Genomic DNA, 25,407 nt, shown 5'->3' on the forward strand with positions numbered 1-25,407 from the left:
AAGCATATAGGCAGCTTAAAACAAATAATATGTTAAGAAGGTCTCAACAGAGAATCAAGTTTTATTACCAGCTACTGAAGTAGTAAAAAATGACATTTTCACTAGAATATTATCTGTGCTGTACTTTCTAATGCCCAGCTTGGGAAAAGATGCAGAGAATTTGAGGGGAAAAAAAAAAGTGAGGGGAAAGAAAAAAGTAAGGAAAACATGCCCCACTGGAATGAAAAGGGAAGAGGGAAAGATTTGTCTGAAACACTCACCTGCTGGAAGGTTACAGTATCAGAGGGAACGTTTTCTGACAGCAACCTTTGGATGAGGAATTAGTTGTACTCTTTTGTTTGGAGCGTGATGCTTTGCATAGGTGGTTCTCCTAGGGAAAATTCTGCTACAGGGTAATTAGCAGCAAGGGTATTTCAGGGATAGACTAGTGCTTTGTTCTATTTGATTTAGGTGGGTATTGCTATAGAGAGATTTGATTTTTAATTTGTATGGTTGTGAGTGTCACAAAACATTTTTAAATGTTTAAGGCTAATTCAGAAAAGAGACTTATGTGCCACTGTGCAAAATACTGGAGGTGCCTCACTTTTAAGTGATTGATTTCCTGACTGGAATCCAAACCCTGACAGGAACTGTTCAGTGTAGAGATGTATTTAAAATCTATTCACTCTCCAGAGTATAGATGACCTATCAGAGGCACATAAATTTTAATTTTATCTGCTTCAGAATACTCATGTGAAAAGATATGTTGACAGTTGTTCTTTAAAAAGAAAAGAAAGCAGGGGAGAACTGGACCCCATTAGTTGCATTTCTGTAGTGGTAATGGGAGCTGACTGCTTACGTACAGCTTAAGTCATGAAAGTCCACAGTATTTTATACATTTTACCCTGTTCATGTTTCATGAAAATACATAAATAACATCTGAAATAGATGCTTCACTCAGTGGGTAAGTTGTTTTTTTTCTTTCATAATTGTATGTTTTTATTTTTGTTCTCTTCTTTCATGATTGTTTGTGAGGCATAGGAACAGGTCACATAGAGAAGCTATGGATGCCCCATCCCTGAAAGTGTTTGAGGCCAGGCTGGATGGGGCTTTGGGAAACCTGGTCTGGTGGGTGGCATCCCTGTCCATGGCAAGGGGGTTGGAATTGGATGGTCTTTAAGGTCTCTTCCAACCCAACCCATTCTATGATTCTGTGACCTTTCTAACAATCGAGTAACTAAAGAAAGTTGATAATATTCTTCCCTTGAAAGGTGTAGAAGAATTAAGAGCCTGCTAGTGCAATCTTGTGAATAGCTTGTCTCTGATGTCATGCTATGAATACTGCTAAGCAATAAGAATTGCAGAAGAAAAAAAAAGGCAGTTTCTTCTATGATATTATGTTTGTGATTGTGTGGCCTGTCTATGCAGCTCTGACAGTACTAAGGTGTTTGTGGAAATACACTGAGGCAAAACTTTCAGCACCTGAGAAACTTAAGATAAAGACACAGGCACCAATGTCAATTTGAAGTGTTTTAAAATATTCTGAGATAGCTGAGCAGGGATTTGCAGAACTATAAATTCTGACTTAAGTGGCTATCTTCTGTCTAAGTCATGCTCCAGATGCTGAAATTGTATTTTAAATCAAGCTACTAAAGCTTAGGTAGGAGTGACATAAACCCATAAGAATAATAATTTTTCATTCCTCAGGTGTGGTGAAGAAAAACAGAAACAAATGCTTTTTTTTTGCCTCACCTTTCTTAAAGTCTCACAGCCTTTTTTTTTTTTTTTTTTTTTTTTTAAGGAAAAGTAAGAGTTATCTTTAAGAAGCTTCCAGAAAGCCTGAAAATTTATTTCTAGAATTGTGGCAGTGTTCAAATTTAGTGCAGTAATTAACGCATCCTCAAATAATGTGATTTTTCAAATCTTTTTTAAAGAGAGAATTCTTTTCTTTATTGCAAATGAAAATTCAGGAGCACCCTCTTGAGTGTGGTGCACCTGTTTGATGATGCATGTCATGAAGGATGCAGTCCATATGTTGCTGTGTGACTCACGAGGGAGAATGTCCTCAGTGCAAGGGAATGCTGTCAGCTTCTACAGATTTTTAGTTTGAGTTCATTTGCTGTAGTTGCTGGAAATTCAAAGGAAAAAAAAAAAATAGTGCCCAAGACACCTGTAATAGATTTGGAACTTTAGCTGAAAGAAAGAAAAACTCCATGACATTTTTTTTTTCTTTGCTTTGTTGCAGTCATCTTCCTTGGAAATTTTAACACTGGTCCTACAAATGTAAAGCATTGCCTTATTCCTGTGTCTGTATAGTTGGTTAGAATGGGAACACAATCTGTCAGAATTTAGTTCACATTACTGCAAACGTTTACTAGTTTAATTCCAGAACAAATATCAAGTGCCTTTTTGAGACATATAATCAGAAACTGATACCAACGGGCGTGAGTGCTTGAAAGTTTTGCTTCAGGACCTGCCCACTATTTCTTGTAACTGCAGGGAAGGGGCTGGTTGGAGCAAGCAGATACCGCTCTGTGTGGCCTCTGAAAAAGCGTCTGTATTATTCTGAATGTCCTCACTAGCTGTGGGCACCGTGACGGTGTCTTTGGAGATGCTGGGGGCGTTCAGTAGCTTTTGATACTGACTCCTCTGTTTGTTTGGAGGGATCTGTACCTTTGGATTCTAGCGAGGAGCTGGCTGCCTCCAGACAGGAAGAGATTGGCTTCCTGGTGTTACTGCAGGGATGCTACCTGCCTTACAGCTCTTCTTGTGTGTTCTCCCAACCACTTTAAAGCAGTACTAAGGATTTTCATTCATACCAGCACAAACATATGTTCATTGAAGCCAGCAGGGGCTCTGCACCTGTGCTGTGTCCTGCTGCATTTCAAGTCAGCATCGCAAAGTAACCACACAGCACTCAAAAGTGAGTCATAACTTACTCTTTCTCCATTTTTTTTACTGCTTGTTCAAGACAACAGGGAGAAATGATGTGGATGGACAGTTGTATAATTTTTGAAATTTAAAATAAAAAATCTGAGCAATAAAGAGCGAAATAAACTACATGTTATATCCTGAGCAGCAGCCAACTAAATTACCCCTGATTACTCCTGACATCAGCCTCTGGGATTCCCTCTTTCCTTCTGAACTGTGTGTTGCAAGAATTTACAAAATAAAAAAAATTGCCAACTGCTATTCAAATGATAAGTGGTGCATGCTAATTGCATTTTATATGGTGATTAATTAAAAATAACCATGCAAATGTCTAATTTAGGAGTCACTCAATTCACTAAGTCTTCAGACGCTGCCTAGCTGCCCTAGGCATTTGGTGGTTAGGCAATTTATTCAAGCTTTCAAAATATTCTCAAAATGTCTAAGATAATGAAGGTTCTTGAAAAAGTTTCAGCTAGCTTAGAATGTATAAACAGAGGTTTCAGAACAGTAAAATAGCACTGCATATATTTGCATTTTTGAGCTGAAGTGTTCTGTGTATACATAAAAATAGAACAGGAAGTGAATAATAGAGATTCTAAATAATCTGAATATTTAGCTGTGTTGCAGGCTGCAGCACACAGCAGACCAGTTCATAAATAATTTCATTGGCTCAAGAAAATTAAACAATCTTACTTAGGTCTAATTTTTTCTTTAAATAAGAAGCTTTTAATATACGCTGGACTTGCCTTACTCACAAATAAATATTGAATCAGTAGAACAATGTCATAACGATGACAATTCAAATACAGTGAATTTTAATCAGTGGAATATGCACTTTATGGAAGACATTACAACAGTCTAGAAGATGGGAAATTAAAATATACCACGTGAAGAACATCTTTGGAAAGTCATAAAGCTTACAGAATCTGAAATTTCCATTTTTACTAATAGCAAAAAAAATATAAATACTTTGCAGTTTTAGGATCCCGCTCCATGTGATTTTTATTTTTTTATTTTTAAAATAGAAATGAATTCAGTGAATAGATGATTGAAAAGAGAATGAATGTGTCCAAGAAAGCCTCTGCATTTGATTTAATGTTTCTGATTACATAGGAAATGGCACTCTAATGCCTATTGCCATGATTCTTCTTAGAACAAATACATGCATTTTCCTTGTATAATACAAGAAAATACATGCTGTTCCTTAAAATCTAACTTTCACAACTTACTATTTTTTAAGCCTTTTTATGAAATACCCAGCTTTTTTCAGCAGAGGTGAATGAGTCCTGGATTATGACAAATGGTCACTTCAGTAAAGGAATAATCAATAGAGCCATCTTGGAAAATAGAATGATGTTGTAAGGGTATTATCCATGCTGTTCTGGGCCACTTGAGAATTGTTTAATCTCTGAAACTGTTCCAGTGTATTCTACAAATACAACAAATATATCTGCAGGAATGTTCCAATATCAAAATACAGAAAAATTAGATCAATAGATGCAGAATGCACATACTTCTTCCATGCATTAATGGTGTTCCAGCTGCTCTACCCATTTCTTTTGCAAGAACGAATTCAGTAATAATGGATACTTGTTTTCTGGGACTATTTTAGTTTATACAAGGCTATAAATAGAGTGAAAAGCTTGTGTCAGCAGGCATCCTACCTGCAAACGCTTCACAAGCATAAGTAAAATTAATTGAAGTATTAATTATGAAATATTTATCCTGCTTTTATTAATAGCAGCATTTCTTGCCATGTACAGTGAAGCCCACAGTAGCTGAGATTATATGACACTTCCAACTATTCTCTAAAATGCATTTAGCACACAGAATAATTATTTTACTTTTAAAATTTTTTTACTATTTAAACATTTAAAATAGGAACTGCATAGAATAAGATACATAAAAAGACATACAGTGGTAGATCTTTTTTAGTCAACCTTTGTTCATATAAGACTTGCAACTTGTTTTGTAAAAAAATTTCTTACTGTATATTATTTTTCTCAGTTCTAAATGACTCATTGTATTTCAAGATATGGGATTCAAATTACTTGCCACTGGTAGTAGTGGCTGTAGATACATCAACACTAGAAAGTCCTGCCTACTAAAGGACCTTCTTTGCATGTTCAGAAATTACGTCTCGTGTCTGTTACTCTGGTAGTTTCTGCAAATTACAAGAGCTTTATCTGTTTACTGATGACCTACAAGTGAGGTTGTCCAGTGTATTTCGAGGAACGTTCCATAGCATTTACAAGGTGATGCTTTGGAAATTGTGCAATTTACAGGGGAATATCTAATAAGCTCTGTCATTTCACCCAGAAAGCCGTGTGGGTAGACAGTTTCTCCATTTTCCCAGTACATTATTGAGGGCTTGCTTTTGTACCTCCTGGGTTTCCTGCAGGGTTTTAATAGCTTTCCACACTGAATGCTGGGTTTGGAGGCTGACAGATGATTGTACAATCTCTGAGAAAGTTTGCATTGTTTTTGCTGTTTTTTTTTCTTTTTTTTTTTTTTCTTTGTTTTGTTTTGTCTTTCTGTCTAATGAACCTGTTGACTAGCTCTTGCTTAGTGTGGAGGTTTAGCTGGAGATTATCCATCTTATGGAGATGCCTCCTTATTGAACTAGGTCCTGAGTTTTCATAAGGAGTGCATTTGATCCATAAAATCTCTCTCTCTCTCTCTCTCTCTCTCTGTCACTTTTTCCCTCTCAGCAGTAATAAGACCTTTCTCACATTGGTCAGCAGCACAAGAAATCTCACTAGGACAAGTAAGCAGACAGTTACTCAAAACATCAGTGTTGTGTCTTCCAACCATGCAGCCTTTGTTAGGTGAATGACAAAGGACACAGCTACTTCGGAAGACCTGTTACTACTCTGTGCTTCTTACCCACACAGTCAAGAAGTACATGGCTTCCCTCTCCCATCCCACTAGGGCCTGATGACACTTGCTTCCACTCTTTGCTGTAGCCTACTACAAGTACAGGTCCACCTGTGGGGGCAAACATAGCTGGTCCCTCTGTGACAGTTGTTGCATTGAGCAGGCATTGGCTCCCTTTGTCCCAAATATCTTTGCATATGCAACAGCTACATTTAGTCTGTGGTGCAATATAATGCAACCAAGTTGCTAATTCTGATGCCCCTAAATAAGATTGCTAATCAAAACTGTATTCATCTTGCCTGAATGTGACTTTTTTTTTTTTTTTTTTTTTTTTTAACTATTAAAACTTGAATGAAATGAAACATTCTCTAATATAATGTCTCACTGAAGAAAAGGGAGAACAAGGTCAAAGCATACAAATGTTACATATCTGTTAACATAAAAAACAAAAGCATCATAGGTATTTGTATTTCAGAGCAACAGTAATGACCGTCTAAATCTTAGTTGTTCTTTTGTTTTGTAGTTTATCTTCTGAATTATTTCTAAGGGATTTTAATAGGAAAACTTAATATAAATATTCTCCTGGTAAAAATACCTAAATGTTTTCTAAGCTCACTTACACTTTTTAGAGACCCAGTTACCATAACAACTTGAATTGTCACTATAGTAATAATCTTTTATTATGAAACAGTATTTTTCATACAGATGCTGTTTTCATAAGCATCTTGACCTTCATAAGTGAAGTTATTTAAAAACATTTTCTGGAAAATATTAATAGTTTTATAAGAAAACATATGCAAGGGATAATTTTCTTGTTGTTTTCTTTAGTATAAAAAAATCAAGTCTCACCTCAAATGTTACATACGTACATTAAGAGGCTCTTTACTATTTTCTTACACATTTTTTTTTTTGTCCACTTAGTTTTTTGGCTTATGAAAAGTAGAGGATGTAAGGATTCCTTACTTATTTATTTAATTTGCTTCTCATGTGTTTCCCTTCTCACATTTACCAGGGTGTTAGTTAGTTGAAGGCTGATTATTTCTATTTATATATGTAAGAACCTGACACTCTTAGGAAACACCTTCAGCTTCAAATGAATATAATAAAATACAATATATACGTAAGTATAATCAATAATATGTAGATATAGAAATAATATTATATTAAATCATTACATGTAGTTTAATTTATGAAACAATAACAACTTGCCCTTTCTTATGCGGCCTGGTATAGGTTATGATAGAAATGCCTTCATTTTTTCTGGAAGAAAATATTTCCTTTTGCTCCCATGCAACTTCCGTTAAGGATATTTTTTTTCAACAAACTTCCATTTATTTCTGCTTTTGCAGTTTCTTATTTTTTTCCTTTTGTGGTTTTTCTTTTCAGTCTTATTTTTGCTGTTTGAGAAGCTGGTTCCCAGCTGGGTTTCTGAGGATAGAAGAGTCAACCCCTAGTAATGTATTCTACAGAGAGACTTAGAAAAGGAATCAAAGCAGTTAAAAGTTAGGTCTTCTAGAGAAAATTGATTCTTTTATATATATAAACAAAAGACCTGAAACACCAGTAGTTTTCAAAGAGATGCTATTCCAAAACAAGGTATTTAAAAAACAAACAAACAACAACAACAAAAAACTATTCATGTAAACATGTGTCTCTGTCAGCATGCTAATATTTGTTAAAAAGAAAATTGGATTAGGCAGTTAATAATACAGGTTAGGTATTTTAATTTCTTGAGGTCCAAGTGTATTTCTGATGCCTATAGTTAGAATCATCTTTCCCCTACTAGAGTGTCTTGCCCAAGGGACGCATGTTTTTTGAAGTTCTGTCCTGGGAGATGAGAGATGTGGAGATCTGAATCCTTTCCTACATTTCTGAGTATGCTTAGCACATAGATTCTGTGCAAGAGGGTTTAGCAGTGGTATCATGACTGTTCTGACAACAAAGCATCATTACTGATACTTTTTGCCATGAGTCCTATCCTATAAAATATACGAGGCAAACTTTGAGAACATCATGTAGTATCCTTTGGGGGATTTTCCGGAAGAATGTGAGCTTTGTGACTCTTTTGATAAATGCTGAGCAGTAGATCAATTTTTTCACAGCCAGAAGGTATGTAAGAAATTTTAAGATGGAAAACTTCTGTAGAAGATGGCTGAAATAAATCACTGTGAGATGAAATTTGAGTTGATTTGAATGCTTTTGACTCTTAGACTCTGCACTTAGACTCTTGGAAAACTTCAGCCAGGTCCTGATACAGATGTTTTCCTTTCTGTTGACTCTAGCTTTGAATTCCAGTACCAGCTGTGGATTTTTCACGCATCTGTTGGCCTCAGTATATTTTATGTTCCCAAAGGTATCAAGCAGCAAAAGTTTCTCAAACTAGAGTGCAGTGTCAGTGCAATTTTTATATATCTCTACAGTGCTGTTTGTTGTATGTATTGAGAGATGAATTTTGTCTCCGGGTAAATCAGTGCATCCCCAGGTTTATATGTAAGTGAAGTTGAGTATTCATTTTTTTCCCTTCTGTTTTTATAAAGGCTTAATTAACAGAAAATACTTGAGTGTGTTCACAGTTGCACTTTCAGTTCTTAGTCCCTATTAAGAGCTTTGTCCAGTAGCTCCAGTAAACTGATACATTTCTGAAGCATTGTGAATGTATTTTAAACCTGCAGGTTTAAATCCTAAGGACTCCTAGTGTTAGTGATACCATTTCTGCAGTTGGAATAACTGTTGGTAGACTTTCTCTGTGAAATTGTATTTTAAAAAATGTTGAATATCTTTGTCCTCATATGAAGAGTTTTTGACAAGTGCAATATCTCAACATTGAACTTTTCTGGTACTAAGCATTTTTTTTAGATCACGCTTTTTGCTTCAAAGTAGCCAAAACTGTATCCATCATAATGAAGTTGCTAAGCCAGTTCATTTCTCTTTTGTTTGTATGCAGCATTATTTTAATTGGATTTTGTGTAGAAGACTACAATCACTAGTCAGACACTTTATTTGAGCAATTTTACACTTCTCTAGTTCTGAATCTATTGAACTATGCATATGTAACAGTGCTAAGAATGCTTGAGGTTATCTTTGAATGCCTTTTAATGCCCTAAATGGAAAATTTGCAAGTATTCTTATTTTCTAGAAAGGAAATCCACTAGGCATAGATTTTATAAAGAATTAAAAAACTATAGACAGTAATTTTCTGTTCACTCATTTGGTAATTTGTAGATTTCTTCATGTTGTACAGGTTGTTTAAAAAATGTTCACACTTTGAGCAATTGCACTGATAAAGCACCAGAATAACTACTTACTGCCATCTTTCATTATTTTTCAGTTTCATTTTGCTATCACTACCTCATTTCTCATTGCTGTGTAGTCCAATACTATATAGTAGTTCTTTAGGAGAAAGGGTACTAGCTTTCAAATAGGTACAAGGCCATTTTTATCCCTAATATTTATGAATATGCCTATTCTGTAGACACTGATAATATGTGTGCATAGCAGATAATTAGTTGTATATCTAAAAATTCATAGTGCACATATACTATTAGTGTCTGTATAATGTTCTATTTCTGCATCATATCACAAGATAAACTGCAGGAGCAGTACTGCAGCCACAAATTTATGGTCACATCATAGAGGCTTTGAAGTGGTTACACTGATAGGTAGTTGTTTTAATAATTTGAAAACTTATCTTCTACATGTTGAGAGCAAAGGTTCAACAGTAGTTATTCTAAGAGCCTTTCTGATAAGTTTTTATTATATAGGAAAAGCATTAAGTCTTCTGTTTAATGTTTGGATAAGAGCATATGCTACATTCAACAAGGTTTTAAATAATGTATAACGTATTTTTATGCCTTGAAAGTGACAGCATCATATTCAGTGATAGTCACTTATCTCTGGAAATATTTTTTTGTTATTAGAACTAATGAGAGAGTTTTTACAAAAACAAACTAACAGATTTATCTCTGATCTCCTTTTATCATAATAAGTAATGAAATCTGTAAAAATAAAGTTACCTGTATGAGATCAGAATTTGATACAAAAATTAGGCTTGTACAGATCTGTGTTTTATGCCCAATTAAGCCTTGTGCACAGGCTGTTGGAATGAAGGATTGTATTTATGATGCTGTAGGAGAAAATCTGTGTGCAGGAGCCAAAAAGCACTCCTCCTAGCACAAGCCAGGCAGAGGTATATCCAGCCCAAGTCTGCTATTGTATATTTCTCCTGTCCTTGAAGCAACATCAAATGATCAATGTCATGCAGAAAATCTGGGACCCTGGAAGGGTTCCAGTATGCTCTATGTAAAGGCCAGTAAGATTTCTAAATCAGCTTACAATCAGGTTAGATCACTGGGGCTTCACTGTATGAAACCATGTGTTATTCAGCTACTAACAGGAGTGCCTCGAGCATCTGTTAAGGAAAATGCTGTATTGTAACCTGCTTCTAACATACACAGCTTCCAAATTTTAATATTAGAGGGACTTTGGGAACTCTGGTACTGAGGGATTAATAGATGAAGTGAACAGTCATGAGAGAAAGTACATTGACTTGATTTTTGTGTAATCGGCTGTTTTATTAACAAGGTCTATACAGCACAAATCTTTCACATTTCTGATTTCTCTTTCCACATCTTGTTTTGCAGCAGAGATACCATAGTAATGCAATTTCCTATTCTATGCTGGCCTTTGCGTTTAGGTACTAAAAATGTTAATTAATGAGCTTTCTTTCCATCCCCTCTTCCTTTGTTAAGCATGCAATAAGCCTGCCAGAATCATATAGTAATTAACAAATGGGCATGTTAAGAATTAGCTTGTATTTTCAGGGTCAGTTTGGAGAAAAAAAAAAAAATCTTCTTTATGTTATGCCCTTTCAAATTGCACTTGAGGAATTTTCTGGGTCTTATTTTGCTCTTTTGTCATTCAAATTCAAAAGGCTTTATTGAAAAACTGATATGAGATTGTTGGCTATGTTTGTTAAGTGTGATGAGAAAAACATACAACCCTGTTGGTCTATATAGTTGATTATTTTGTTTGTTTGTTTGTTTGTTTGTTTCCCACAAATAAAATTAAGTGGTTACACTTAAAATGAGTTCTTAATTATCAAGTTACAAAAATGATTGTTTAACTTACATTGGTATTAAAACTAGGGACCGAGGGCACTAAATTTAGACCTACAAAGTTTCAGCTCAACTCCTGAACTTAAAAACTTTGTTCATTACTGTTTGATTGTTGGTATTGAAATCAGTAGCAGAAAAACAATAGATGATTACAAACTCTGTACAAAGTTGTACCACTCATCCAGGTGGTCTGCAGAAGAGGACAAAATATCCCATCACATTTAGAGGATGTTACATTTGGGAGGGTCTGCAGTTCTAGTGAAAAAACTGTGTAAGATTGAGTCCAATGAGCATTATATTTTCTTCTCCAGGTCGTAGTGTTTTCTGTTCAACGATACTGATGTTTGGTTTTAACAGCATAGGAAACATTGTTTTGTGTGCTACACTGTAATAGTGCAATTCTAATAGCTGAAACCTGGTTAAGATGAGTATATGCCAGTTTTTGTTCAAGATTTAGCAATCTCCTGGACTGTCCTGTTCAGGGTTTTCTTTAATGCTAGCACAAGGCTAACTGGAAAGTCAGAACATCATGTATCTGCCCTCCCTGTGGATGTTTTGCTACCATGGGACTGAACTGCAGTTTTACAGACTGTTTTTCCACTAGTTAGCAACAATCCACATGGAGCTGTAAGAACAGTATATAGTTTTTGTTACCCAGAAGGTCAGGTGGTAGAATATCCATGAGTGCCTTCCCCAGTGGGAAAGGCTTCATGCAACTTAAAGTAACAACTTTTACAAATTAAGCTACCATGGATTTTTTTTACATGTTTTGAAATAACTGGATATATCTATGTAAGAACACATTGTGCTTTAGTTTTCTGCAAAACCTCTCTGTCATATTAAGCTAGTAGTCTGAGCATTTGCACAGTGTAACATTCCCATCACCAAGGACAAATTAGAGGGAGTAGGTGGATTGGAATTAATAATAATGATATTTTAGAAATATAAATATGGGACTGTGGTAAATAATAATGCATCATCCATCAGTACTGAGTCTGATGGCAGTGTAACTGGAACACTTGTTTCTATTACTCTTGTTCTGCAAATATGAAAGAAAATAAGCCAAGCCAGAAAGACTCCTTAGTGATGCACAGATCCAACTTAGAGTCATTTCATGCCCACTTCAACAATGAATTTGAAGGAGAAATCAAAATGTTACTGTTTAAATGGCTTCAGTTAAACTGGAAAAGTACTTAAGTTTTGGAGAAATTTTCATCTCAAAACACCAAGAAAATAACCTAAAAGTTGCAGGTCTGTCTTTGGACCCTATACCTCCATTTATTTTTATCTTGTTGAATTTAAATGACATTAATGGTACTGTATGGTTCATTAGCCAAGAAACTGTGAGATAAAGCTTTTCTCCTGTTCTTAATAATATCATTCTTCAATGATAGATTATATTAAGCTCTAATTCTACTTTCTTGTATTTCCCAATAAATCCAAATAACTTCAATTAAGTCAGTGAAGTTACTCTTTATTTGTGCCATTATTAATTAGTACCCAGTATGGTTAAGTTGATCCTTTTATGTTAACAATAAAACAGTGTACATTGTGGTATTTAATTAACTTATCAAAACAAAATGCTGTTTATAATAAAAGATCTCTATCTAGGCTTAGACACCTTACAATTTAATTGCTAATAGTCAGAACTTGATACAAACAGAAGTCCCTATTTGTCATGACTCTCACATCCTTGACTCCTAATGAATCCTAACATGATAAAATGTAATGAGTAAGTAATCACAGTTCAATTTCATGGCCTTCAGCAGTAGTAGCTGAGTCTTGCTCACAAATCAGGAAGCTTGAAGCCCAAATTGTTCCAAAGTACCCCCACAACAGTGATTGTGTATTTGTGTTACCGCTCATGTTTTCTGTTTAGATTACAGCAGGCCAACAACTCATTGAGAGCTTTCTGAAGCGCAAGTGTGCTGTTTTCAAAAGATGAGTGTTTCTGCTAAGCAGAAACACATAATTAGGAAGCCTATATTCCTGCATTTAACCTGATTCGGTGGCCTGTGCTAAAAGAAATCTAAAATTTGGCGTTCTCATTGAGTACTCTTGCAATACAAGCCAAAAGATTTTAGTTATGGGGCCTGTGATAGAGTATAATGAAAACAAGACTGAAATCAGGTTAATCTAGCTAGAATCAAAGGGACCTTTTCAACAGGTAAAATAGAGGGAGAACAGTGATTTAATTGTTGGACCTGAAAGAATTAGGAACAGTATCACAAAAGGAAGGCTACAGCTAATGGCGGCACTGATGATGGGTGGTGCTTGCAATGTAATTGAGCCCTCGGTGTTTTGCATGGCAATAAACTAGAGCTAAGCTATTATATTCAAAAGAATATGTAACTGCAACCAGCAGGTAGCTATAAATTCCAAGATTGCTGCACAGGATATTCAGAGCTGTCTGAATAGCTGTTTCTTGTTTGATTGTAACCAATATACAACATAAATGCCCCAGAGAGCATCGAGGGCAGCTATAACTTTGCTCTAACTTTGTACTTCAATTAGTAAGAGAGATGGTTTTTATTTCCCTATGGTTTCTTTTTTTCCCCACTAACACTATGAATATCCAACTCGGCCTTGTTTATGTTTGAAACTAGGATGTACAAAGAAATACAAGTATGGTGTATTATGGTATGTAAAATTTTTGTATGTTCCATCAAAGGAAGGTTATTGCAGTGGTGCTTATAACAACTTGTTACAAAACTTCTGTTTTTTTATAGTAGTTATCAATCTCTGAGATTATTTTAGTGAGTAAAAAGTAATTAATTCTAATATTGTGAAAAAAAATATTTTGTGTAATAGATTCCAGAGCAGCATGCGTATGGGGGTGAACAAGAAGGAAGTGTCATATTCAAAACCAGGATGCACTGCGTAAAGTACACACACGTCACCGGAGAAAAGAGTACTATAAAGAAATTGTACTGACTAGAAATTTGGGGTTGATATACTTGGAGAGAGTGTTCCTAACTAGTTTCAGAAACACCAAGGGAAACTAGCAATTTTTTTTTTAATTTTTTTTTTTTTTTTTGGGATAATGTGTTTTGAGTAAACTGGCAAGAATTACGAAATGGTATATTATTCCCTAAAATAAGGATATCAGAAAGATATATATATAAAAAAAAAAACCTTCCTTCTAAAATGGCTTTCTTATATTTTTTCGTATATTATTTTTCGTATGTTATTTGTCTTATATTATATTTTATAATCTTAAAAACATAGGTAAGACACATCTGGAGTGCTGTCCAGATCTGGTCTCCTCAGTACAAGAGAGACATGGATGTACCAGAGCTAGTCCCATGAAGGGCCACAAAGATGGAGGTTTGTATCACCTTTCATATGAGGAGAGACTGTAGAAAGATGAGAGACTGAGCAGTGCCGCTTGCTGCTCCCTGGGGAAAGTACATTTCCTCCGTGACTCACTGCTAGATTATAATACTTCCTGAATTCATAGAGTAACTTCTTGACCCAGCAACTGCAAGGATTCAGTTGCATCATATTATACAACAGGAGGCTATATTGTACTACCCCTTTTTATGTGACATGGTTTTAAGATATCAACAGCATATGAAGTTCCAACATTAACACTTGCAGTATTTTCCAGTGTAAAACAGCTTCTATAGTAGATTGTCGTTGTTTTCTCAAGACAAATTGCAATAGCAATTCTGGATTTGTTGAACAGATTTTCATCTGAAATCCTAAGTATCCTAAGGAGGAATAGCAAATTAATGCTTTTGTATTTCCAGCTCTCTGACTGTTGTACTGCTTTCAATCATTAGTCTTTGTTAACAGAAAGGTACAGTTCATATCAGTTTAAAAGTTTACAGGAAAAAATTGCAATGAGGCAGGCAGATTCATATTGTGTTGCTTTGGTTATAGAACTTTGATTACTGAGTTAAGATCTTCCTAAAAAGTATGATAATCCATCAATTCCTTCAATGGAATACAAAAAGTAATTAAACCTTGGAAGTCCATGAAAATATCTGTACAATAAGTTAATCTTTCTGTTTAATAGTTGAGGAGGTTATATCAAAAAGGTAGTCTGCTCTAGGTGTGCCTGCTTGAGCAGAGGGGTTGGATCAGATGACTTCCAGAGGTCCCTTCAGTCCTCAGCCTTTCTGGGATTCTACGATTGATTTTGTTAGTTTCATAATGTCCCGAGAAGTTGAAAGACTAAACTGGAGTGGCATTCCAGTCTTGAAGAATCCAATACACAGCAAGATTAAAATTAGATAAGACAATTTGTAATATGATATTTAGTGGTTGCTATACCTCTTAATATTTACTTATCATGTAACATAGAAGTTCTTTTACCATACCTCAAAGGAAAAACACTTGAATATGACTTGCTAAAATTGACCTTTACTTACACATAGTGACTTTTACATGGCAGTATTATGATAAACTGACTCTAGCTTCAGATTTATTACTCAACCCTGACCTTTGGTTATATTAGAATATTGCTTTCAACCAGACTAAATAATAATGTCTTTATGAATGTAAGGAACTGGCAGATCCGAGATGTCAATTGCCAGCTCAATTTTCCTTTCACCTGGGAGTACAGCATGTCATAGTGTTTTATTGATCTGAGAGCCATTAGAGTTCAGTGTTATAATTCTTCAGTTTTCCACGCAGTGCAGTATACTGCACAGTAAAAGAGATGAAGCGTGAACTGGAGCATGACTTCAGTTACGAATGGCCACAATTTGGAATGTCTGTTTCACCAGAAATAAATGTAATTATCTTGAAATTATTTTTCTTCCTAAATTGAGACTTGTAGTCAATTTTGTTAGAAAAGGTATTAAAGAATCTTCCCCAAAGTATCATTGTACCATATTTTTAATATATTCTGGAAACAAATTGTTTTTGAGATTTAAGTGCTTAATTTTGTTCTTATTAGAATGCTTATAACAATTGTATTGTAGATCTGCATTATGTTCCTTTTGAGTACAGTATAGTAAAATGTTTTGATTTCATGATAGGGTGTAATATTCAAAATGAAAGATGTCATATTAATGCAAAGAAACTTTTTGAGAACTTTTAAAAATAAATGTCAGTGATGCTAATATATTTTGCTGATATGTTTTGATTAAAAAAAAAAAAATCCGTATCCACTGATACAAATGGTTTGAGTAGTCAGAAAGTTTTCAATCAGCTGTAGGTTAGAGGATAATAATGAATAAACACACCTCCTTGTCACTTCTGGTCATCAAACGTAAGAAGAATGATTCCAGTATAAGAATGTCTTTCAAAGTGATGCAGCAGTTTCATGTGCAATTGCTTTTCAGATAGTGACTGAAATCAGTGGGATTTTTATTTTAGAAGAGACTAAGATTATAATCCTCTTGAAAATTACGTTATTAAGATAATAATGAATTCACTTAACTTCTACATAAAGATTAAAGTTAGACTTGCTGTTATTGGTGTTGGTGCCAGGGTTATTCTGCATACTTGCCTCCTAGCATTCAGTTCTTAGCTAATTTTATCTGTGTTCATAAACTCATTAGTTGTTATTGACTCTTAAAACAGCTATATCATATGGTACAGTGCTGCTATATGGATGAAGAGCAGAGCAGAATATTTTTCCTTTCTAAGAGGTTCTGTATCTTTCCTAATGTAATGTTTTAATGGCTAATTTTCAGATTAAGCTATGTTGTCTCTATCCAAGTTATTTTAATGTATTACTGTTGACTGTAAATATAGTTAGTAAATGGGTAGGTATCCATAATATAGATATTTTAATGAGATGTTTTCTGGAAAACAGGTTGTTGAATTTTTTATTCTTCCTGTGACATTTAGTTAGTAGTAGAAAAAGAAATAAGAATTAGTATAGTACTAGTAGCTAGATTAGCTTTGTGCAGCTCTGAGGTTTAGTATTTCTTTTAATCTAAATACGTGTTGATATTTTAAAAACATTTTTAGACATTTAAAATTCCTAAATTTTAGGCACTTAATTATTTTAAGAGTACACTTCCTTTTTGTACTCATGATGAATAGAAATGTACTTTAAAACCTATCAGATCAGCCTAATAATGGAGGTGATAAGTGAAATAAAAACCATAAATATTGTCTTGCAAATAGCAATGTCTTCAAAATTCCCATTTGTAAAATCTATTTTTGTGTCTATTATACTTGAAGATGTACATAAGTACTGAAAGTAATGTTTTACGCTTGCAAAGGTCATCTTTAAAACTCGCTGCTAGTCATTCCAGCATCTCGAGATAGCTTCTTCAATCATTTTTCTTTAAAATCAGAACTGTTTGCAACAGGTACAGGATTTCACTAGTTTGTTGGAGGCAACAAAGTTACCTATAAAATGTTCATGTTAAAGCAGAGGTGGTTTCTGCAAACAAATTCACTATATGACACTTCGCAAGCAGCCATCTGTCAGCAAAAGGCATACAGAAAAAAATCTCACCAACACTATTGCTTATTTAATTTGACTGATTGATCTGATGAAGCCAATACAGCAGAAGCAGTTCTTTACTGCAAGCACTCTAAACTTAATCTCACTTAAGGGAGTGGGGGAGGACGGGGGATAGAAAGCGGGAAAAAAATTGAATTTCTTTTTCCATTTTCATTTTCAGCTTTTTAGAAGACTCTGCATCTTATTTTACAAAACAAATACTTGTTCCTACTGTGCTGCAGGAAATAAAAACACAACTTCTCTCTAGAAATTACTGCTTAGCTTATTGCTATTTTATGAGCATTTCTTCCCCCTGACTGAGAACATAGTTTAATTGCTCAATAAACTTGCAAGGCTTTAAGACAAAAAATCTACAGTAAAATTAAATGAGATTTAAAAAATGTATGCTAAACAATGTGTCAGTTCATTACTCTAGTTCTGGCGTTTTTGAGTGCTGAGAATTAGAGGGTCAGGTTCGTTAAAACTTATACTGACGTCAGATGAAGTTGAGGCAGCATTTTTACCTCACAGAAGGTACTCAAATTTAGCAAAAAATATCAAAAATGTTGTGGAACTGATCGCTACTGGGGATGTGAGCTCTTGATAAAAAGAAAAATACATGGGTTTTATAAGGCATTGTGATATTAGAAGTAAATCGTTAATCGTTCCACAGTCCTGGACAGGATTAAAACATATTGACAAGAGAAATATTGTGACCAGTTTTACAAACATTTGCTTTCTTATATATTTCATTGCCTGTTAAACATTTTATCTTGCATCACTAGAGTCTAAAACCACTTTCTTCTAATGCTAAAACCAAATGGACTTCATTATAATGAAAATAGCATACTTTATTATTTTTTGTTTTGCCATTAACCTTTGTAGCTTTCAATCTGTTAGTTGTCTTTGCCCTGCAGGTTGGAAAAGAAAGAATTCCATACTGATAAGCCTATATTGAGTAACAAGATAGACTCACTGTCCCTGGCCTCATCTCTAACCACAGGGTCAGGACTTTCAGGTTTTAACACTGAGTCTTAGGCATACTTTTTGTAAGAGGAGTGTAAATCTTTATAAGAATATGCATAGCAGAATCACTGAATCTATCACAGTTCTCATGATCAATTATTAAGTTTAGATTCCATTTTGTTAGCACAGGGAAATTAATGGCCCAGTGTTGCAGCTCCTTAGCACAGAAGGTCTGTGGACTTGAATGGGAGTTCTCAAATTGAAGCTGAAAGATGAAAGTTTTCATTTTGGAGTGATCCTGATGCATTTTCTCCTAGGAAATCTTTCATTTTCTTATATGAAGAAGTTGTAGTTATTTATTTTTTCTAGCTACTTGAAGAATCTTCAGGGGAAAAAAAAATATTCCTTGTTTTGTTCTTAAATCTGGTACTTTTCATTAAAAACAGTCCTAATACCAGGACACATTACAAATATAATATTATGTGAACATTTAAAATGTTCTCTGCTTTGTTCTCTCTTAGATCCAAGGTTTTTATGTGTGTAACCTGTATATTCTCACCACAAGAGTAGTTGTTGCCAATAATTTGTATGATTGACCATGCGTGTACTTTTCTTACCTTATGTTGCAACCAACAATATGTCTGTGTTGTGAAAAATTGGCTGTTTTTTGGGATGGATCTCCTACCCTTTCACCTGACAGTCAGGTTCCCTTTAACCAGCCCTCAAACATAATTCCAACTAGACCAAGGCAGAGCAATAACCCAAAGCTTTCTTCCCTTTTCTTTCTCCTCCAGGTTCTCCCTGATGATTGACTAGCTCACTGCAGACAGCCTGAGAAGTTAAGAAATGTACTTTTGATCTTTTTATAACATCAGTGAAATGGAATTAGCGGGAATAGTTTTAACTTAACAATTTGCTGGAAGACAAAGGTATGATCAAGCAGTGTAGGTCACACCTGGATGGATCTGGTTATGGGAGGACAGCCAAATGCCAAATTTCAAGGAGCATGTGCTGGCAGACTTGCAAACCTTGTGTCAGCTAACAAGCTGACTGAAAGCTATGATGATGTTTTTGCTTTGAGGCAATGAAAGACTCCTTCAGATCTATGCAGGCCAAATCCTTTCACTCTTTACTTAACAGCTGTTAGTTGGATCAAGAGCCTTTCCTAGCTCTCGATAATCTGTTATACAAGAAGATGCAGTCTATGACTGCTGAAGTTGTAGACAACTGTTGAATATCACTTCATTTTCCATTTTATCTGACCTCAAGTGGGTCAAATATGTCTTAGTGTGATTATACTGCATGTACCTGGGTGGATATGTATACCTTCCTACACAGAACTTTTCTTAAGAAATTCTCCGTGATTCGTTGAATGAATTTGTCTTGTATTTCATTAATGAGAATTTCTGTATCAAGTATTTTCTAAATAATCTTTGAATAGCTCATCATTCTACCAAGGACACTCTTTCACCTGCTTTTAAGCGTTTTAATTTTTTAACCTGGAAATCTTCACTGCAAAAGGTCAAAGCTGTGAGGAACCTAAGGCATTGTGGGAATTAACATCTTCCATTCTGATAACATTTTAAAAGTAATGCACTTATCCTTCTTGGAGTAACATTGCAAATTTTGAAATTAATTAACTGATTTTCCAACTGGGTCATTTTAGGAAACAGACTCAGTGCTCAGTCTGAAGCACTTTTTCCTGCTTTTTAGCACATAAATTATAATGATGTACTTTTGTATTTTTTTGCATTTTAGGAAGCAACAACCACCAATTGGAAGGAGCCGTGCTGCTCTTCAGGACATGCGGGAATTAGCAGACAGAAGTGGAAGAAACTTTTTTGTTTTCCTCTGAGAGGACAACTAGATCAGAGACTGAAAAAGGGAAGGCACGGAAGAGGTATCTATCTTTATCCCAGAGCACTAAGGGAGATGACTCTTTATTCTTGGTGGTTTTGTTTTCTGTAATTAGAATATATTTCTCAGTCTGGATGCTTTCAAGTTGTAAGTGGCTTGGGATACACATAGCAAATTATTATGCTGCTGGTCTATATGAGAAGCTTTATGAGCCATTCTATATCCTGATTTGTTAAAGGAAAATAAAACAGCATAAAAAAAAGTAGCTGAAAGGTACAAAAAACATTGTTGCTTTGTTTTTCCTATTTATGAAGCACTGAACTGTAGGTTACTCTAATGATATCTTGTATTAATTTTAACAAACTTGAAAATCTTGCTGACTAGTCTAACATATAGGTGCTTTTTCATTCTAAATTTCTCATCAGCCTTTAGCTTTCTGCTGGAGGCACCGCATTTGTTATGTTAGTGTAAATAGCTAATTACAAGCAGTGATGAAATGAAACTCCACCACTGATAAAGCTGAGAGGCTTTTAAAAGCTTCATCCCACTCAGTTAAAAATAAAAGAATTGAATTAAATTAAAATACATGGATTGTGATCATACTGGGTTTATTAACACAAAACCCATTTAGGAGCTGCTTCCTAAATAGCTCCAATTTTGTTAGAAAATACTGTTTCCTAAAACTAGCATTTTCTGGTTCTTGCTTTATACTTACACACAAACAGTGGAATTTGTCTTCCAAAACTACCTAAGGGATTTGACAAAAAAAAAAAAAATATATATATATATATATAAATGCCTCTTCTCACAGATTGTTCTTTAACTAAAGGTTAAACTGTATAGCAGTTGAAACTCTGGTGATCCTGAGTTGTCTGTTGGAGGTGATCTTTACCCTTTTGTAAGCAGAACTTTATTTTGCAAAGGCACGGGGGATGTTATAGAGTAGATAGGGTATGATGCCTGATGTGTTGTATTGGAGAGCTGAAGAAGAGAATACTTACTACTGCGGGAACAGGGCACAGCAAGTTTATCCTCTTCAGTTAAGTTTAGGAAATGGAAAACCACTGGTGGTTTATGTGGATCCTTAATCAGCAATTGCAGTGACTGCTGCTACTATGTTTGCTTATGCCTAGCATGAGTATAATTTACATATGGCCTGTAAACACTACAGCTCTTAATGCTTTCTTTGGTCATTTTTTTCATATTTTATTATCCTGTGTGAAATTCATTCTGGGAGTAGAGGATCACATGAGAGTCAATGAAGTTGTCAAATTAAAACCTAAATGGGATGTGGATTAGGTGCTGGCCCTACTCCAAAGATGAATTTTACCTTTTCCTGCACAAATTTCTGACTTTTCTTCCTTTGCGAGAGACCTCCTTTTTCTCTTCATCTCTCCTTGATTTTTTTTTAGAAATTTATATATATATATATATATATATATATATATATATATAAATGTTTTATTAAAGAGTGTGACAAGAATACTGACAAGAAAGTAATGTCTGTTATTTCTTGTATCTTAGTGAGTTTGGTTAGGAAAAAAAGAAAAATAAGGAAATATACTGGCACTTCATAATACCTATTTGTAAATAATATCCTCAAAATCTTTTTTTTTTTTTTTTTTTTTTTTTTTTTTTTTTGTGCTGTGCCCATATCAACATATACCCTAGTGGAAGGTTACAAAAAATGCATATTGCAACCACAGGTATTTGCTACTATCCTGGCCTTCCTACGATTATTGATGAAAATAAGGGTAGTACCCTGTCTCAAATCTGCAGAAGTTAATATATTCTGCAGTAATGATTTTCTAAACATCAGGTTATAGAATTTGCTTTTAAAACCTGTTTAGCAACGTGTCATCAATAGCTGTGTTTTATAAGTGAATTCATTTGCTGTTTTCTCAACTAACATTGTCACTTTTACAGATTTTTCAAACAAAGTTTGTAAGCAAATATTTATGCAGACAGTAATTCAATTTTCTGTGTACTTCATGAAGGTCACATTTTCAAGGAGAGTCTAGGCAATTCAGGGATAAAATTCTGACACACATAAGAGCACAGGCTATCTTTATGACATTGTTTTGACAGAAGCAGAAATCAAGTATATTGGACGGAAGGGAAATTGTTGGGCTAAAGAAAAAATACTTTATTTGTGTGAAGGAAAGAGGAAAAGCAGTAAGCAGGCACAGTTTTCCTGGGATATTAAAAATAGTCCAGTGTTAGAACTATGTAAGCAAACGTCTACTGCAAGATGGGAATTGGAGGCATATGGCAAAGCTGTTGAATATCTTATTGCAGGAGTTGTAAACTGATTTCAATCTAGGTCAGTCACTCAGAAATCCCTCTTTAGAAATACCCTGCATATGGGCCAAATGTAACATTTTATTTTTGTTTGGTTTAAAATTAAATGGAAGAATTGTCTTGCATTTTTAAAGTACCTTTAAGAGGCAGAAAACATAAATGAAGTGCTTTATAGCAAGCTAAATAAATGAAAGTAGAACAGTGTTGTTTTCCGACTTCTTTTTTATGCTACAGCTTCGGAGTGCAGTTAACTGTACATTACACTGTTATAAATATGCTTCAACTGAAGAGGTGTTCAATTGGCTGTTAACACTTTAAATTAATCAATGTGTACCTCACAGTCAGCTGAAGCTCATTTTCGTGACTGTGAAGTGCCATCTTCATCTTCCTCTAGCACAACATATATACATGCTTTCCTCTGCAATATCTTTATAATAGCTCTAAAGTGATCTCCAGGGAGCATACTTGTCATGAGATAATTACTGTCCTGTACTATATGAAACTCTTGGCTGCTCTTCATGCTTCAGGATATCCCAGGAGAATAATCACTGTACCACAATGTCTTTTCTATTGTGATTTAATATCTCCTTGCAGTGATTGACAAATCAGTCAAGATAAATTCATTTTATCTTGTACCAGTAGTTTCCCAGCACAATTTAAAGTGGTAATGCTGCTCAGAAGAGTACAATCACCTTTCTTTCTGACATTACACTTCAGCTACCTACATTTAAAATGCTGTGATACGTGACACCTGGCAAGCTCCTTCTTCTCAACCTCTTTCTATAATAAAACTTATGATTTCACTGTATGTTCCCCACCTGAAAATACACAAAGCATAGCTGCTGTTACAGTCTTTAGATCTTAATATACAGAGATGGCATTTAAATGCACAGCTGGAGAAGGAGCTGGCACTTGGGCAGTTCACAGTATGGGTCCCATTGGGGTTAGGTTGCAGCTGCCAGGTCAGGTAGGCTTGTGCAAAGCTGATCCAGATCCCCAAATACAGGAACAAGTAAACCAGGAGGAACTATGAAGGCTGACTTCACTGACCAGTGAAGAGAGTGGGTAATGTTGAGGAGACTCATGTGATTGTGTTTCCTGGAAGAAATGTTCGGTTTTCCTGGGCTGTCCAAGCAGTGGGATTTGCACCATGGTCAGACAAAAATTTGGGTATACGTCTTCTGCGGCTAAAACTGTTGGCTGCATGCCTCTCTCACTGAGCTTCAGGGCTGCACAGTGCAGCTTTTCACTTTGCTCCCCTCCCAGCCTCTGTGGCACTTAACTGCTGGAGCAGCCCCTTCCTTCGTGGGTACACCCCCCACATCGCTTGGTAAGATATTCTGATCTACGGCAGGAAAAAGACCTGGTCATGGTATTTTGAAAGGAAAAGGGAACCAAGTCAGAAGCAGATCTGAACGTGTTTTTTAATTGTCATATGAGGGATGACTGCTTCTTAAAGATAGGAGTTTGTGAATGCTTTTGTGATTGCACCTGCTTTTGAAATACACGCACCTGCTTTCACAAAAGGAAAATCCTTTTTTTTTTTTTTTTTTTTTTTTTTAGTGCCTAGGTAAAGAAGCAAGGAAGCATATGGAAGAAGGCTGGCAACCATTTAAATAATTGTATGATTTATTATGAGAGGAAAAGTAAAGTTTTATGTGAGAATTTCTGATTTGTCTTTCTACAACTAAAAGACAGAAAAGAGACAATATAGCGATGATTCGTGATGCAGTTTATGATTTGCCTTTAAGATATTTATGAAACTATTATCTTTATTTCCCCTTTTTCTTCTCATATAATTTGATTTGTGGGAAAATTAATAGAAGAAATTACATACACAAAAGCTTAGCCCATAACTGCTGCATACTCAAATTGATAAATGTGAACCATACTCAGTGTGATATTTAACAGAAATGAAAATATGATGGTACTAAAGTTATATCTCTTTTTTTTCTCTTCATTGCCTCTGCTATTAAATGAAAGGAAATCTGAATATTATGCATCTTGACAATGGACTCTTACATAGTGAAACAGCATTTAGCATTATTAAAATGTGAGTTATTTTTGCAATTGCATTTTTTTTCAACATTAAAACAGTGATTGATGTACATAATTTTCAGCTGATAAGTCACAGAAAATACAGTAACAGTAAATTTCTTAAAGCAATTAAGTTGTCTTTTGTTAACATTGAAATTACAGCTGAAGAATATTTATTAGGTTAATGCATGTATTTGTTGCATATATAATTGAGATTAAGGTAGAAACTAATCTAAACTGAATCAAAATGTATTTTTTTTTTTACAGACAATATGCCTGTTAATATGTCTGTTTTCTTGGACAGACAACAAGCAGCTATGTTTCCTTGATGCAGAAGTGGAAACAAACAGCCAGAAAATTCAGCACAGAAATGAAGCTTTAAAAACAGAGAAAAGCCAGTCCAGCACTTCTTTCTTTTGTACTGTGATGTTGTGGTTGCTCTGTTTTCCATGAATAAAATGTGAATAAGAACTTTTTCCTAGTGTACACTATGTTGATCTTTATATGTTGTAAGATCATGAAGAAAGATCTAAGATGCAATGGTAACTCTGGTTTTAAGAGCCTGAGAAATCACTGAAAACACTTTTTGATTTGAATGAAACAAACCCTTCCTTAATCTTTAGCTAAAAGTATGGTGTTTTTTTTTTGTTGTTGTTGTTTGTTTTTGTTGTTGTTGTTGTTGTTGTTGTTTGTTTGTTTTTTCCATGAATAGGATATATATTACCAAATATTGCCATACTATCCATGGTCCACAGATCTCTGTGTACAAAGACATAGTGTTTTAAACAAAGCAATAGAGCCTGTGCACAAAAACAGAAATATGGTTGTCATCAGGTGCTTACAATACATATAAAATGATCTCTTTAGAATAAATTTACCCATCTGCAGAAGAATGTGATGACTGCAGCCCATAATATAAGCATATTTCCCAAA

General features: G+C 34.8%; 1 long non-coding RNA gene across 1 annotated transcript; it reads left to right on the forward strand.

Annotated features, from left to right (window-relative positions):
• On the forward strand, nucleotides 1–24,945 carry LOC311436589. The gene is made up of 5 exons (XR_014692956.1): nucleotides 1–943; nucleotides 19,074–19,208; nucleotides 20,038–20,179; nucleotides 24,421–24,490; nucleotides 24,742–24,945. It is a non-coding gene; the product is annotated as an uncharacterized lncRNA (long non-coding RNA).
• Nucleotides 24,946–25,407: the final 462 nt, after the last annotated feature.

The sequence above is a fragment of the Aythya ferina genome (genome assembly GCF_964211825.1).
Source record: "Aythya ferina genome assembly, chromosome: 4".
Classification (NCBI taxonomy): domain Eukaryota; kingdom Metazoa; phylum Chordata; class Aves; order Anseriformes; family Anatidae; genus Aythya; species Aythya ferina.